The sequence below is a fragment of the Pongo pygmaeus genome, chromosome 14 (assembly GCF_028885625.2).
Source record: "Pongo pygmaeus isolate AG05252 chromosome 14, NHGRI_mPonPyg2-v2.0_pri, whole genome shotgun sequence".
NCBI lineage: Eukaryota > Metazoa > Chordata > Mammalia > Primates > Hominidae > Pongo > Pongo pygmaeus.
In genome coordinates, this window is record NC_072387.2 from 109,187,829 (window position 1) to 109,205,011 (window position 17,183).

The following is a 17,183-nucleotide window of genomic DNA, read 5'->3' on the forward strand; positions in this document are numbered from 1 at the left end:
ACGTTTATTGGTTTATTATAAAGGATACAACTCAGGAACAGCCAATTGGAAGGGCAAGGTGCGAGGGTGGGTGAGAGTGCACGGAGCTCTCATGCCTTCTCTGGGCACCCCACCCTCTCAGCACTTCCATGTATTCACCAACCCAGAAGCTGTCTGAATCTCACTGCAGAAGAGTTTTTATAGGGCTCCATCTCCCACCACCCCGCTTCCTGGAGGCTGGTGGGTGGTGCTGAAAGTTCCACCCCTCTAGTCACTTGGTCTTCCTGCTGGTCAGCCAGCTCCATCTGAGGCTATCCAGGGGCTCTACCCTAAATAACCCATTAGGGTAAATTCAGATGTGGTTGAAAGGGGCTCATTATGAAGAAGAAAAGGCACTTCTGTCACTTAGGTGATTCCAAAGATTTTTTGGGAGCCAAACACCAAATACATTTTTGTAGAATACCACAGCCAGCCAGCAGGTGGTATTCAGGGGGTGTTCAGGGGGTGGCTGTGCATGCTCTGCCTTCCTCTTAGCACTTCTGGAAAACCCTGGCCCTGCAACCTTTGGGAAGTCAAATGTTAATCAGGTTGCCTCTCAGATTTCACTACTGCTGGCTTAGTATTTGGTTTTCTCAGGTTTGCCAAGATAGCTACCCTGTATAGTGTTGCTGTTTTCTAACTTAGAAAAATTTTTAAGATCATCTACTCTTCTTTATCTTTGTGGGCCTATACCTTTAAAAAAAATTCTTTTAATGTCACTCTTACGAGATTTTAGGAAAGAACAGAGGAGATAAATATGTATGTTCAAACTACCATCTTTAAAAGGCAATATTAAGGCCAGGCACGGTGGCTCATGCCTGTAATCCCAGCACTTTGGGAGGCCGAGGCAGGCGGATCACCTGAGGTCAGGAGTTCGAGACCAGCCTAACCAACATGGTGAAACCCCGTCTCTACTAAAAATACAAAATTCGCCGGGCATGGTGGCACATGCCTGTAATCCCAGCTACTAGGAAGGCTGAGGCAGGAGAATCGCTTGAACCTGGGAGGCGAAGGTTGCAGTGAGCTGAGATCGCACCATTGCACTCCAGCCTGGGCAACAAGAGTGAAACTCCGTCTCAAAAAATAAATACATAAAATAAAATAAAAGGCAATATTGGTTTTTAAAAAGGTGTGTGTTTTAAGAATACGTGCAGTCATGAAATCATTTTTTTCTCCATTGTTACCTCTACAATCATTCAGACATTTTATTAAGGCCATTTTACATTGTATCATCCTCAAGCATCACTCTCTTACTCGAAATAAAATAGGCCTTGTAATCACTGTGCTCTATTGTCTCACTCTCTGGGCCTACTTACTGGGGCTCTGAGTATTTCAGGCACCTTTGCCCCATCCCCTCTGTCACCACCCGCAAGCCTCATCAAGCCTCTAATCCGGAAGGGGGTAGTGGTAAATGAGCAAGAGGGAACTTGCTTAGTCTCAGGATCCATCTATAGGAACATAACGTTCTTCTAATTTCTGCAGATACCCAGTTTCTGCAGGATAAATTTCCTCATGGTCTCCCCATAGAAGGGCCTTTCCTGCTGTTCTCGATGAGCAGATTAATGTAGGGCACAGGTCTTACCTTCTCCATGTTTTCCAGTTCTGCCTCTTGCATTGCACAGGATAAAGCTTTCCAGGACTAGGTACAGATAATTTGGGAAGCTAAGAAATAGCTGTGATGGTGCCACCAACATTATTCTGTGGATTAATTTGGTTATTTAGACCTATTTAAAAGAATCCATTACAGGTATTTTATGTAATATTTTTCTTAAATTTGTAGCCCTGCATGTGGCTTTCATTTGGGCTATGCTACTATTAATTAACTGTTACCACATTATTAATACATGTGGTAATAGAGTTGGTACCAGGCAGTGGTATTCACTTTCTCGGGTGCGTGAAGGGATTGCCTGTCTGGAGGTGACGGCTAGTCAGAGAGTAGCAGCACACCTACAATAATCTGTGGTCATCTCGAATTGCAACCGTTAGAATATTTTTAAGGGAAGTGGGTATTGTGGGCAAAGTTAGCAATAAGTGACAGTTAGCTTTCTAAATTATTGTGTCTCTGCTTTGAATTTGGGCTAAATAGCCAACATATAAATAATCATCATAGTTTGAAAAATGATCAGTGTCTTTAAAAGTGAAAAAAAGTGGTATTTCTCAACCTAAAAATAGGACTACCTGGATCTCCAAATTTGAAGCGATCACATTAACGTGTTTGGAATAATAGATAAGTTGAGTGGATAGATATTTTAGATATCTTCTCTCCTTTAATTCCTATTTAAAAAATAAACTTTGTTGATAGGGTTATATCTGTTTTACTGGTACGAAAACATTTTTAGAGAGACTAAGAAATCTGTCCAGGAACATATAACTCAGTTGAAATTTTAACCTACATCATTTGAATCTAAAACCACTGTGCCTCCAAGTCAAGGTAAAGCAACAGAAACTGACAGGCTTATGGTTCCTCATGTTCATCAGTTTTCAGAGAATTATATTTCCGAGTATTGATTATAACAAATGTGTGTGAATGTTGACTTTGCTTCATGAGTTACTCAATATTTATACTGAGAAAAGTAGACTTTAGTCTGCTGTTGTGTAGCCAAAGCCTTTGGATTTTAAGTTGTTCTCTTTCTCCTTCCTTTTCCCACCTCCCTCTCGGCTTGCCACCTCTTTTCTCCTTTTCCCCCTTTTCTTACCCCTTTATCTCCCCTGCCTTTTGCACTGATCCGCACTCCTCTTCCCCTCCCAACAGTACCTACTGGTTTGGTTAGCCCTACCAGGGATTTTAGTAAATAAATACTTAAATGCTTGAATGTGATTGCACAGAGCAAAGTTGACTAATAAAAAGTTGTTCAAAATTTGTATTTAGAATGAAGGACGTGAGAGAATAAACTGCCACCATTCAAGGGTTTCAGGAGAAGCTTAAAGGTAATTTCTTGCAGAAGCTGTCTTTGACTACCCCATCCTCAGACTAGGTCACAGTCTCTTGTGATATGCTTTCTTAGAACATTTTTCTTTCTTATAGCACTCATCACTATAGATAGTAAATAAGATGTAACAAATGATTTGATATCTGCCACCTCCACTAGAATACAGGCTTTGTGCCAGGAGGAGACTGTGTTAGTTTGTCTAACTAATGATGCCTAACTGCCTTAGTCTCTTCAGGCTGCTCTAACAAAATGCCCTAGACTGTGTGACTTATAAGCAACCGAAATTTATTTCTCACAGTTCTGGAGGCTGAGAAGTCCAGGATCAAGGCACTGGCAGATTTGGTGTTTGGGGCTGTCTTTTCTTGGTATCCTCACGTGGCAGAAAGCAGAGAGTTCAATGGGTTCCCTTTTATAAGGGCACTAATCCTATTTGCGAAGACTCTACCCTCATGACCTAATCACCTCTCAAAAGCCCCACCTCCTAAGAGCATCACACTGGGGGTTAGGATTTTAACATGTGAATTTGGAAAGGACAGAAACATTCAGTTGATAGCACTTGGTTAGCATAGTGGCTCCCACATAGTGGACACAACTGTGAAATGGATGGATTGATAGAGCAAATAGATTAATGAAAAGTGTTTGATCTTTTGATTTCATCTCCTTTTGTTTGGACTATGGCTGTAGCCTCCTAACTGTTCTCCCTGTCACCATCTCAATGCCAGCATCTGCACTGCCCCATTCCCCTAATTTTATCTACAAAGGAGATCTGGTCTTATTCCTTTACACCTTGAGAAATCTCCTATGGCTTCCTCCTGCTGTTTTATAAAGTTTAACTTGCTTGTGACACACCTCAGAGCTCCAGCCAATCTTCCCAGCCTCATTTTCTGTCATTCCTTCCTTGTACTCTGCATGTCAGCTAAATTGCATTACTCACTACTGCCTGTCACGCGTACATCATTACAGATTTCTCTGGATTCATTTATTATGACAATTATGGTTACAACATCCCTTCTCCCCTTTGCTTGACAAACTTCTACCAAGACAACAAGGAGAACTTCAAGCGTCCCCTCGGATAGCTCTGCTCCACGAAACCCTGCTCCAGCCAGAGTTGGAATTAACCTCTCCTTCCTTCTTGCTCCCAGTTAACTTTGTGCTTGTAAGTTACGTGAAACATTCATTACTTGAGATTGTAATTATTTACCTAATTGACCACTCTCTCAACTGGATGCTTTTGAAAGAGCAGGATCTTACTCCCTCTTACAGCTCCCTCAGCATGGAGTAGTGAAGAGTGTTCTTTAATACCAAAGAGACAAAGAAGGCTGACTGGAATCGGTCTGCCACATGCTAGTTGCTTCAGTTTTTTTTTTGCACTAAATTATTGTGTCTCTGCTAATGTCCTTTTTCCTTTCTTCCTTCCCTCGCTCCTTCCTTCCTTCCCTCCCTCCTTCCTTCCTTCTTCTTTCTCTCTCTCTCTCTCTCTCACTCTGTAAGCTACCTCAAATCTGTTACTTAAGAGAAAAATATAGGCTGGGCGTGGTGGCTTTACCTGTAATCCCACCACTTTGGGAGGCCGAGGCAGGCAGATCACTTGAGGTCAGGAGTTTGAGACCAGCATGGCCAACATAGTGAAACTCCATCTCTGCTAAAAATACAAAAATAAGCCAGGTGTGTTGGCGGGCACCTGTAATCCCAGCTACTTGGGAGGCTGAGGCAGGAGAATAGCTTGAACCCAGGAGGCAGAGGAGGTTGCAGTGAGATGAGATCACACCATTGTACTCCAGCCTGGGTGACAGAGCGAGACTCCATCTCAAACAAAACAAAACAAAACAAAACAGAAAAAACAACAGCAACAACAAAAATGTATAAAAGTTGAATTTCACATTTGGGTTCAGTGATTTTTTTTTTTTTTTTTTTAAGGATTGAAATGTGGACTTACAAAATCATTTCCAGCATCTTACCTAAGAGAGAAGCATATAATCCATTCATTCTTATATTCACAAGATATCTCCTTTCTCAACCAAAAAGTTCTCACACTTTGGGCTCAGTTCAGTATTTGGGTGTTGGATACCATGTGTCCGGCATTGTACTTGGTACTACGTCACCTTGGTAGTCAGCGAGCACACGCCAGGCTCGTCCCAGACACTCTGCAGGTGTGCCACTTTCTCTCCTCAGAACAGCCCTGGAAGGTGAGAACTCGCATCTCCTTTGAGGAAACAGGCTCAGAAACCTTCAGTGCTATTTTCTATAAATTGATAAAAGAAAAATCATGATGTTAGAAGATACATAACAAGAGGAAGAGGCTTTTCTTGTCTCACTTTTGTCTTGACATTGCCTGAGGACTGATTAGGAACTGAGATTGCCAATCATTTTAACAAAATTTTAGTAATGTTTGAAGATCTGTGCCTTCTGAATCAAAGTGGCATGCAGTGGTACTTACCTTATGGATTGCTGGCTAATTGTGAAAGGAGACTCAGGCTTTTAACACTGCAGGAATTTCAAACTGCAGTCTCAATGGCCAGAGTGTCTTATCAGGGAGCAGACCTAATGTATTCAGTTTAAAAGGGCATGTAAGCTGTTGCCAGAAGGCTACATGAAGCCACATGATCAGTGATTTTGTATTTGAACATGAAGGGCAGTGGCATCATTGACCTAAGCTAGAGTTTCCTCACCCTCAGCACTTTTGACATTTTAGTTGCATAACCCTTTGCGGTGGGGGCAGTCCCGTGCACTGCAGGGTGGCTGGCAGCATCACTGGCCTCCACCCAGTATATGCTGGTAGCAAAACCTCCTTCCCCCCGTCTTACCCCTGTCATGACTACTAAAAATGTCCCCAGATAATGCCAAATGACACATGGGGGGCAAAGTCACCCATGATGGAGAGTCATGACGTGCATGATGCTGGGTGGTAGACAGAACCCTGGAAAGAGTTAGCCCACACCCTGGAGGAGCTCATGACCTAGGAAGCTTGTTGAGAACTTTTGACTAGGTAGAATATTTCTAGTAGTTGACTGAAATAGCTTTGGTTGAGGCTATTAGTAAAAATTTGTTTTAAAGAGGTTTAACATCTGTTTTCATTTCTGCTTTTCTGAGTTGCTTTGCTGCTCAATTCCTTTATTTTAGCTGTCTTCCTCTTGGGACTTCAAACATTTGAGTGTGTCAAAATTTCCAGTCTAATAGGAAATATGTTTTGTTCGAAAAGGAAGATATTAATAACTGTTAGGCTAGAATGATGGAAGTTTAATGCTGGTTAAGTCAGACTCAGGTAACAGACAGAAAAGGAGATACTTTAATAGTGAAGGGAACTTGAAGTCTGGTTGTATTCAAGATTCACTTCCTGTTCTTGTTTATCATTGGAAAGTTGCACCTTGTGAAAGATTTTAGATTTAGATCATTGTATTGTTCTAAGAAAAAAAATTCAAAATGCTAACCATGTCTTGGTAACCATAGCAAAATATGCAACACACAAAAATAATCTCATACCTATCTTAGGGTTGGATTTTTTGGTATATGTTATGTGTTGAGTTCTGAAATATCTAATGTGCTTGAAATCTAGTGTGCTTTTGTTATCTGAACTAAAGGAAAAAGGCTTTGTGAGTTACAAGAGAATAGGCATCCCTGTTTTGGCTGGATTGTTAGTTGAAGTAATAGAATGAATTCTGGCTGATTCAGCAGAAAGGGAATTTATTAAAGTAGCTCAGAGAATATTTGGGAAGGCAAATAATCAGTCATGGGTACACCAGAGCTAGAATCAACACTTTACAATTCTCTCTCCTAAAATTATTTTGTTTACTTACTTAATGTTTAATATTGGCTTCTAGGATGTAGGATTCAGAGAGCAACTTCGTCTGTGTGATTTTCAGCTGTTATTCCAGTCTGTAGAATAGCAGCTGGTTCATAGAGACATTTGATAATTATTTGCTGTATAAATAAATGACAATACCAAGGATAGGTTTGTTAATATCAGTGACAATATGAAGGAAAAATATGGAGTAACATTATGTAATGTTAACATTATACATTCCATTTGGAGATTTTTTTTGGACAGCAGGATTTACCCTTTCTCTTAAGAAATCTTAATAAATTTATATTGAACAATTTTGTACCATAGAGCCTTGTTTGACATATGTTCCTGATTTAAATGAATAGCCAGATTTAAATGAATAGCCACAAGCAGACTTGCAAGAGTAGATGTTGGTATTGCTGTGTTCTACATGAGAAAGCTGAGGGTCTGAGGATTGAGTCACTAAGTGACGGCTACTTAAGTGGCAAGCCTGGATGGAAACTCATGCCTGTCTGAATTGTGGCTCAGACATTTCCTTAAGGCCATAATGCCACCTTTTTTTTTTTTTTTTTTTGGGACTGAGTCTTGCTCTTTTACCCAGGCTAGAGTGCAGTGGTGCTATCTCGGCTCACTGCAGCCTCTGCCTCCTGGGTTCAAGCGATTCTCTTGCCTCAGCCTCCTGAGTAGCTGAAATTACAGGCGTGTGCCACCATGCCCAGCTAATTTTTGTATTTTTAATAGAGACGGTGTTTCATCATGTAGGTCAGGCTGGTCTCAAACTCCTGACCTCGTGATCTGTCCGCCTTGGCCTCCCAAAGTGCTGGGATAACAGGCGTGAGCCACCACGCCTGGCCAATGCCACTTTATTTTTTAAGGTAAAACGGTCTAGTTAATGGTCACTATAGCAGGAAGCAACTTGAGCATTTAAACTTGCCAAACTGAGGCTGTGTATTTCAACTGCAGCAATGTAAATGTCCAAAGACATTGTATTCAAACTTTGCTGCTAAAATAAGAAGTACAAATAAACACACAATGCAAAGAAAAAAAAAAGTTCCAATTGGAGGAAGTGCCCCCATGAATGGGGCCTGAAGAAGCACTATATGACACTCCAGTTATTTAGCTATTACTTTTATTTTCATTTAATAGACTGAAGAAACTGCTGTTTCTCTTCAGTAGCTACCAAATGCTGCCACTTATGTTTTATATTTTTTGAAAATTTTAAAATAGTTCTGGTTTATAGAAAAGTTGCAAGGATAAAACAAAGAACTCCCATATACCCTAAAACCAGATGCCCCCATTATTAACATTTTCCGCATTTGCTGTTACCATTTTCTCTCTACACACACAGTATTTTTTCTGAATCATTTGAAAGCAAGTTGTAGACATAATGTCCCTTTGACTCCAAAATACCATGAGTATGTATTACTTTATTCACATCTGGCAATTGTCCAAATAATGTCCTTTATGGCAAAAGGAAAAACAAAATTCTAGCCCATCGTCCAGTTCAGTATTACATGTTGCATTTCATTGGTACATCCCCTTACTGTTTAATCCGGACTGTTACTCAGTCTGTCTTGGGCGACCTTGGCATTTTTGAAGACTGTAAGCCAGGACTTACAGAAAACGATACATATTCTAAGGCTGTGGGAAAATTAAAGTTTGTGAAGGTGAAGCAGTAGATGAAAATAATGTGTAGTTTTCATATTTCTCTTGGAATAACATTTTATAACTTTTTCATGAAAAATTTCGGTGACACAAGCAGAGAGAATAAAATGAGCCCTATTACCCAGATTCAGTAATTAACATTTTTGCTGTCTTCGTTCCATTCCCTGGCATTTTAAAAGTATTTTGAAGCAATTTCCAGACATCATAATATCATATTTCATATTTCAGAAAGCTCTAAAATGGCATTTCTTATATAACCATAATGTTACCTTACCTAACAAAATTATTGATAATTCTGTAATATTATTTACTACTGAAACTACTGTTTCCACATTTATCCTATTAGCTTGGAAATGCCCTTTTACATTTGCTTTTGCATTCGATTGTGGTGTATCTTAAGTAGCTGCTGCTGCTGCTGCTCCTCCCTGCTCCTCCTCCTCCTCCTCCTCCTCCTCTTCCTCCCTTTGGTAGAGTATTTTTGTACTTTATTAGAATGGTATGATGAGTATACTAGATTAACTGACTCATTATCTTATTTATTATTACCTTTTGTCTTTTTTTTTTTTTTAAGAGACAATTGTCTTGCTCTGTCACCCAGGCTGGAGTGCAGTGGTGCGATTGTAGTTCACTGTAACCTCAAACTTCTGGGCGCAAGGGATCCTCCTGCCTTAGCCTCCTGAGTAGCTAGGACTACAGGCATGTGCCACCACGCCCAGCTAATTTTTAATTTTTTGTAGAGACAACGTTTCGTTATGTTGCCCAGGCTGGTCTCAAACTCCTGGCCTCAAGTGATCCTCCTGCCTTGGCCTCCCAAAGTGTTGGGATTATAGGCATGAGCCACCATGCCCGGCCAGCTGGCTCATTATCTGTTCCAGGGTTCTCCTATTGTACTTCCCATAAAGCAGAGGTTGGAAAGCTGAATGCTCTATTTCTTAAACTCCCTTGCCTGGAGTTCTGGATATGATTTAGGTTCCATTATTCAGAAAAACGTGTGGCTCTTGAATTCAGTATGAGCCAAGGCATATGAGATAGCCATTTTCCTGGTTCAGTTCTACACATCCAACGGGGTGCCAGAGTTCACAGTTCAACTCCCTGAAACTCCCTGATCCCTAGACTCTGCCGAAGTGGTTTGACCTTGGAGCTCACAGTTGATGTAATTAACTTTTGTGATTTCCCATCCACCTCAGTGTGTCAGAGGAAACAGTTCTCCTGGTAGACCAGTCCTTATGTGTTCCAGGAGTCTATTCCTGGAGGCACTGGATCTGGCCTTCTAGCCTTTTCAGCAATTGTATAAGCACCAAATTCTGTGTACTAAATCTGCTGCCCAAAATAGCTGACGAGATTTCTGTTATCTATAACTGAACCTTGGCTGACAGAACTGCTAATCAAAAGAATGTAACATTTATATTTGACTTCAAATGTATATGTACAAAGCAACATACCTGGATCTGAAACATTTAGATTTGAACTGGGACATAGTTCTTCCTTGTGGTCCTTTGTGTTAGGAGATCAAGTTCCTCAAAGAGCATTGTGTGTGTGTTTATGAAGCCTTGCTGATCTTTTCATGTGGCTTTCTGGTATAACCTGTTCTTTGCTGGTGACTTTGTTACCACCAGCCATCTCTTATTAGGACTTCTTTTTTTAAATATTTATTTATTTTTAATTTTTTTTCCACTTTTAGGTTCGGGGGGGTACATATGCAGGTTTATTACATGGGTAAATTGTGTGTCACTCAGGCTTGGGGTACAAATGAGCCCATCACCCAGGTAGTGACCATAGTACCCCATATGTAGCTTTTCAACCTCCATCACCCCACACTCCCCCAGCAAGCAGTCCCCGGTGTCTGTTCTGTTGTTCCTATCTTTGTGTCCATGTGTATTCAATGTTTAGCTCCCACTTATACGTACAAACATGCGGAATTTAGTTTGCTGTTGCCACATTATTCTTAGGACTCCTTGAAGGTCTGCTGAGACTCTCCTCACATGTAATCTTAGAATGTGGCCAGTGTGCGTCCATTCTCCTATGATTTGGATTGCTGTGCTTAACTGATTGGAGATGGAGACTGGTAACTGTGTCTCTCTCAGTTATTTCTGAATCCGTCCCTGAATTTCTGCCTCTACCCCTGATGTAACAAGAGTAAGGGCATGTGTTAGAGAACATACTTACCATTTTTAGAAATTTATTACAGAAATTTTCAAATATATATAAATACAGAGAGAATGGTATAATGACTACCATGTACCCATTACCTTTTAATCATTTTTTCAAACACACAAACTTCAAATAATTTGACAGTTAGATCCCTAATGGGACACTGGTTTCCATTTTTCATTTTACCATGTGGTTCCTAAAATCTGCATGGTGGTGGCCTACAGTGTCCCTCAACCCTGCCCTTGCCTCAGATTTGCCAGTATCTCTACGGGCCTCCCCAGACGCCTAAGTGTCAGGTGCAGGCACAGGCAGGTACCAGGTTTCAGGTAGAGCCCATAGGAGATTGTTGGGACTGAGAACCAGGATTGCCTTGATCTCTTGTCACATGCGTATCAGGCCTGTGGGTCTGTTTTGATAATGTCTTCTTCTTAACTGCTGTTCTTTTTTTTTTTTTTTTTTTTAATTTTGAGACAGGGTCTCACTCTCACCCAGGCTGAAGTGCAGTGGCACGATCATGACTAACTGTAGCCTTGACTTCCTGAGCTCAGGTGATTCTCCCACACCAGCCTCAGTTCTTTCTGATCCCATCCCTGAACTTCTGCCTGCACCCCATGATGTAACAAGAGTAAGGAAAAATATCTTTCTTTTTTCTTTTTTTTTTTTTTGGTAGAGACGAGGTTTCGCCATGTTGCCCAGGCTGATCTCCAATTCCTGGGCTCAAGTGAGCCTCCTGTCTCAGCCTCCCAAAGTGCTGGGATTATAGGCATGAGCTACCATGTGCAGCCTTAACTGCTGTTCTTTTAACAAACCAATGATGTTCAACTTTAGGACCTTCTCCTTGCCCTTGCTCCCTTACTGGGGAAAATAATAGGCAATAATACTTGAAATGGCACTTGTATATACTTTCATTACTCTCTTGAACATATAATACATGATATGCTACAACATACTGTTTGCATTTATTTTTATAGGCTAATATAGGCAGTAACCTTATACATTTTTACTATGTAGCCCCTGCCAAAACATTTTATATTTCATGCCAGGACTTGATGGGAAAATTGTGGAACTGCTGCCCTCAAGCAATAAGAACGTATCAAAATGTTACTTTTTTCAGATTAGGTCTCAAACCTTTTGTAGCCTCCATGTAGTTTCATTCTGACACACTTTTTTCTTCTCAAAATCTGCCTGGGAAAAGTCATTCTTGTACAGAAACCAGAAATAAATGTTTTAACACTCTGAGAAAATGGATAAAAGCCAATCAGAAAAGCACTTGAGTTCTTGTTTTGGATCAATTGCGGTAGGTGCCATGTGGGGCAGAAAGTAATGTGGCCCCTGCTCTGGAGTGGTTTTCAGTTGAGTGGACAGGATGTCTAAGAGCATTACTAACTATGAGAAGCAACACAGTTAGCATGCAGATAGAGAACAGCTTTGAGAACAGCTTTAAAATTTTTGAGGAAGGTGAACTCTTGAAACAAAAGGGAAATAATTTATTGTGTTGCCCTTTTAAACAGCTTCTTCTTTCTAACAACTACAGTACTGCCAGGATTTCTCTCCATTTGGATATGCATTATCAGAGATAAAGTAGCATAGCAGTCATATGCTGCTTTTTTACATGTGGAAGGAAATGGAAAAGCTAGTGGTGCTCCTCTTATACTCTCAACAGAAAAGTTTCATTTTGGAAAATAAATCCTGATTTAAATGTCATTCTAGTTTCTAATTTAATATATTTTCCATGATTAGCATTTTAGTACCAAACAAGTATTAGTTATCTGTTGCTGCCTAACAAATTATGACATGCAATAATATCAACCTCTTACCATACTTTAAAACTACAAATCATATAGTCTCCTCGGCTAATATTTGATGACCTATAGTCAACATATATTTTTTGGCGCACTGTCTATGTTCAGGGTGTCATGCCCAGTGCTATCCAGAGTAGAAAGAAGGAAAAGCTAGTGTCTCTTCCCCAATGGAGTTTATGTTTCATTTGAGGGATACAAGAATATTGCACATGAAATAATAGGCCATAGACTGTATGATGGCTGGCAAAGAGCTTGCCTATTATCTAACACTTACTTCACTGACAAGACAATTGAAGTCTAGAAAGGCTCAAAGACTGGACAAAGTGGGATGGAGCTGGGTTGGAGTCTGACAGAACCAGGCCACCCATCTCCAGGCCAGTGTCTTTTTTCTTCCTTTGTTGTAAGATCTAAATTAAAACTATGTGGCGTATACTGTAAAAGCCAGATAAGTTGAGGAAAGGAAGATGGATGGCTTTGAGTAGTCAAAAAAGGATTAAGGGAGGCGGTGTGATTTGGATGTAAGTGTAAACAAGAAGGGGAGGAAGCAGGAGAATCCCACTAGAGAGAACGAAACATTTTATCCACAGGACAGACGAAACCAACCAGACAAACTTGAAAGGCCCATATTGGGCAATGGAGAGAAATTAGGTTGGAGGGAGTTGAAAGTGTGGGAGAGGAGCTTGGACTTGATGTGGTATCATGGGGAACTATTCTCAATCCCTGAGCATGAAATGACACAATGAAAGTGGGATTAAGGAAGATTGTTTGCCAAGAGAACTGGATAGTGTCTGCATTTTTCTTTTCTTACACTCTGTGTATTGGTCTTTTTTTTTTTTTTATTCCAAGTAGGTTAAACACTGTATTAATCAGAACAGGTTAGCTTATGTTGCAGCCACGAAATAACCCTGAAATCACAGTGGCTTAATCCATAGTGTGTTTCTTGTTTGCACACTTGTCTAATGCAGTTGGGTGGGGCGTGGGGTGGGAGTTCTCACTTACTCATTCAGGGACCCAGGCTGACAAAGGTGCCACCATCTAGAACATTGCCGAACACTGTGGCAGAGGAGAATGCCACTCCCTCACACCTCAGGCTGGAAGTGACACACGCCTCTTTTGCCCCCAACCCATTGGTCAGAGGTAGTCGCATGCTCTTCCTCCCCACTCCCAAGGAACTTGAGGATATTTGGTGAGCAGTGTGTGTCTCTTTTAAGGCTTTCTGAGGACCTGGAACATATATGTTTATTTGTTTAAGAGAGAAAATACGATGATGAAGAGTGCAGACCGTGGAGCCAGACCCCAGACTGTAGAGCCTGGCCCCCCACTCGCTGACTGTGTGACCGTGGGCAAGTTACTCAGCCTCTCTGGAGCATAGTTTCATCATCTGGAAAGTGCAACTGATAAATAGAACAAGGCTCACAGCATTCTTGTGAGATTTGAATGAGCACTTTATATATGTAAAGTGCTTAAAGCACTGTGCTATATAATTGTTAGCAAGTATTTATTATTGTTATTAGTCATCATTTAATCTGCTGGCTTCTGGTACAGCATCCTAAAGAAAGGGTAAAGTTTCTGACTCTCATCAAGAGGCCTGGGGGAAAGAGGTTGTAATTAAGTGTGCCAAGGCCAGTGTCTGGACTAGGATGATGGTAGTGGGCAAAGAAGATAGGCAAGGCTGGGCGCGGTGGTTTACGCTTGTAATCCCAGCACTTTGGGAGGCCGAGGCAGGTGGATCACTTGAGGTCAGGAGTTCGAGACCAGCCTGGCCAACATGGTGAAACTCATCTCCACTAAAAATACAAAAATTAGCTGGGTACAGTGGTGGGCACCTGTAATCCCAGCTGCTCAGGAGGCTGAGGCAGGTGAATCATTTGAACCCAGGAGGTGGAGGTTGCAGTGAGCCAAGATTGCGCCACTGCACTCCAGCCTGGGTGACAGCAAGACACCATCTCACCAAAAAAAAAAAAAAAAGAAAAAGAAAAAGAAAAGATAGGCAAGAGTGCGTTTAAGAGGAGAGCACCCAGGTAGGGATTTGTTCACCACCTGAATCCCATGGATGAGAGAAAAGTATCAGGTGTGGGTGACAGAGAATGCAGGTCGAGTTTGCAGAGAAATTCAGGGGCTTGAGGGGAAAGGTGAACTGAATTCAGATGTGGTGATGGGGAGATGTCCAAGGCCCTGGAGGAAATAGGACAGGGAGGAATGGAGCTCGGGCTACAGGGTGGAACCTCTTATTAACCAAGTTTCAGTAAGTGGTGGCATGAATGCTCCAAGTCAGGCCACGGGTTCTGGGGTCAGAGAGTGTGGGATTAAACTGGCTCTGCCACACCATGTGACCTTGTTGCTGTAGTTTCCTCATCAGCAAGATGGGGATGATAGTCATACCATGTCTTAAGGTAGTGAGGATTAAATAAGATGATGCCTGCAGAGGACTTGGAAAGTGGCATGTAGCCAGTGATCAGCAAGGTCTTAATTGAGTAGAAGTTTGGGGGCTGTCTTTTAAGCAACCTGCTTTTCTGAGTTTAATGAAAACCTTCCATTGGCAGCAGTTCTTATGAGTACTCATGTAGTCCTCCCTGGGTTCAAAATAATGGCCTTGTCACCAGGTCACTTGTAATCCACATGCTTTTCATTTTCTCATTCTTCACCCAAATAGTCAGTGAGCAAATAATTTTTAGCTATGAAGAGAGTAAGAAATTACAATGGGCTGAAAAGTAACCAAAATAGACCATTTTAAGGGCTAATTTAAGATCAGTGCTTCCCCTTCTAAAATCTCAGGCCACCTTGTACTCATTGGTAGGAGCCACTGTCTGCTCTTGCCTCTTGAAATATAAAATTATTTCTGTATTTAGTTTTAAATTGCCTTGTTGGCTAATTAGCACTCTCCTTTAATGTGTCTAATTTAAATTACAGGATCTTCAAGGGCATACGCTCTATGTTGTGTAACTGCCTTCAGTTACACACGTGCTCTAGCATATGTAATTGAATATTTGGGTTATTTCTTTTCATTGAGAATTAAGAACTTCACAGATATTTCAGTAGGGCTTTAGAATTTTGTTAGTAATAGTACAAAACATACGTTATCAATTAAATAGATATTTGAGGACCTTCAATGTGCTAGGTTCTATGGCAATGCTGTATATATAAGAGAAGAGGCACTTGCCCTCACCGAGCCCACAGCTTAGCCAAGTTTATAATCTGTATCTATTGTTGGGTTATTTGTCCTATTTAAGGATTATGCAGTCTGCTAGCATGTAATAAAGCAGTTGAGGCTTCTAACACCTTTTCAGGGGCCACATGATTGAGTTGTCTTCTTTATGGCTAGGATACGGAATTGGGGTTACATTCCTTTTTTTTCTCTTTTCTTTTTTTTTTTGAGACAGAGTCTTGCACTGTCACCCAGGCTGGAGTGCAGTGGTGCGATCTCTGCTCACTGCAAGCTCCGCCTCCCAGGTTCACGCCATTCTCCTGCCTCAGCCTCCTGCATAGCTGGGACTACAGGCGCCCACCACCATGCCCAGCTAATTTTTTTTTTTTGTATTTTTAGTAGAGACGGGATTTCACCATGTTAGCCAGGATGGTCTCAATCTCCTGACCTCGTGATCCACCCGCCTCGGCCTCCCAAAGTGCTGGGATTACAGGTGTGAGCCACCGCGCCCAGCTGGGGTTATATTCCTAATGCTGCCTTTAATTTATCAGGGTGCCTATTCTGAAGTTAGGTTTCTTTATAAAGTATGGGTGACACTGTTTGCTCAACCTGTTTCACAGGATTGTAGAAAGGAAGATGTTATATAATGTATGGACTGTTTTATAAATTATTGAGCTCTTCACGTATACATTATGCCATTTCTAACATCTGACACTATTCTATATATATATATACTGTCCTCTCGCTGAATAGTCAATGCATTTGTTTACACTGATCCAAACTAAATAGCTTTGAGGGTTTTTTTTTTTGATGTGGTCAACTGCCATAATAACGATCCATTTTCCCAGATTAGTTTTTCTAGCTCCCAATTATTATTTAAAATTGTTAATAATATATCACCCAATTTCATGGAGAAAATACTTATAGGGTTGTGATTTTCAAACAGTATGTTATATAATAAAGTCATGTTCTGTAACAGAATATAACAATTATACAGCCCTGTCCTGTTCTCCAAGTTGACCTCCTGGTTAGGGGAATGCCCCAGAAATAAATGTAAAGCTAACTAATAACAAGACAGTGAGAGGATGCCCACAGCCGTGTATGAACAGTGGCTTGGTGAGTAGAATGGGCAGCCTTTAAGGGGAGTGAGTAGCTGAGTTTGATTGGAGTACAGACTTTTAAGAAAACATTAATTGGAGATAGGATTAGAGTTTACCTTTTTGGCAGTGTAGTTGCTGATGACTGGATAAAATCATTTATATAGATTTGTGGTATAGTGGAGGGAGGAGGCAGAAAACTGAACAGATAAAAGAATGTTATTCTGTTGTCAAATGCCATAGGTATTTACTCTCTTGTTTGCAGGATCCTAAGAATTGACTCCCTTAGTCCAGAGAGGACTCTTGCCTACCCTAAGACAGTGTGTTGGCTCATACATCCCAGAAGGCGTCTCTACTCCAGTGTAGTCACAGAACCAGGGCACCACAGAGAAGCTCTGAAATGGAGGAAGCTTTCTTTTTGGTTTTCCTTTAGTAGTCTTCACGATGGTTCCTCTTTAGAGATCCAACTCAGATGACTACCTAAGTGCCAGCTTACATACAGTTTGTTGTTTTGCCCTTTCTTTTTCTTCACTTGGGAAAGTTTAGAGGTGGAGTGAAGGAAAAGGCACTAAGATTTGGGCTTTCATCCATGTT

The 17,183-nt window shown here is 41.1% G+C and overlaps 1 protein-coding gene across 1 annotated transcript in view; it reads left to right on the plus strand.

Moving 5' to 3' along the window:
- The window catches only part of UBAC2 (UBA domain containing 2), a 187,149-nt gene that overhangs the window by 77,232 nt on the left and 92,734 nt on the right, over positions 1-17,183 (plus strand). The window lies entirely within an intron of this gene.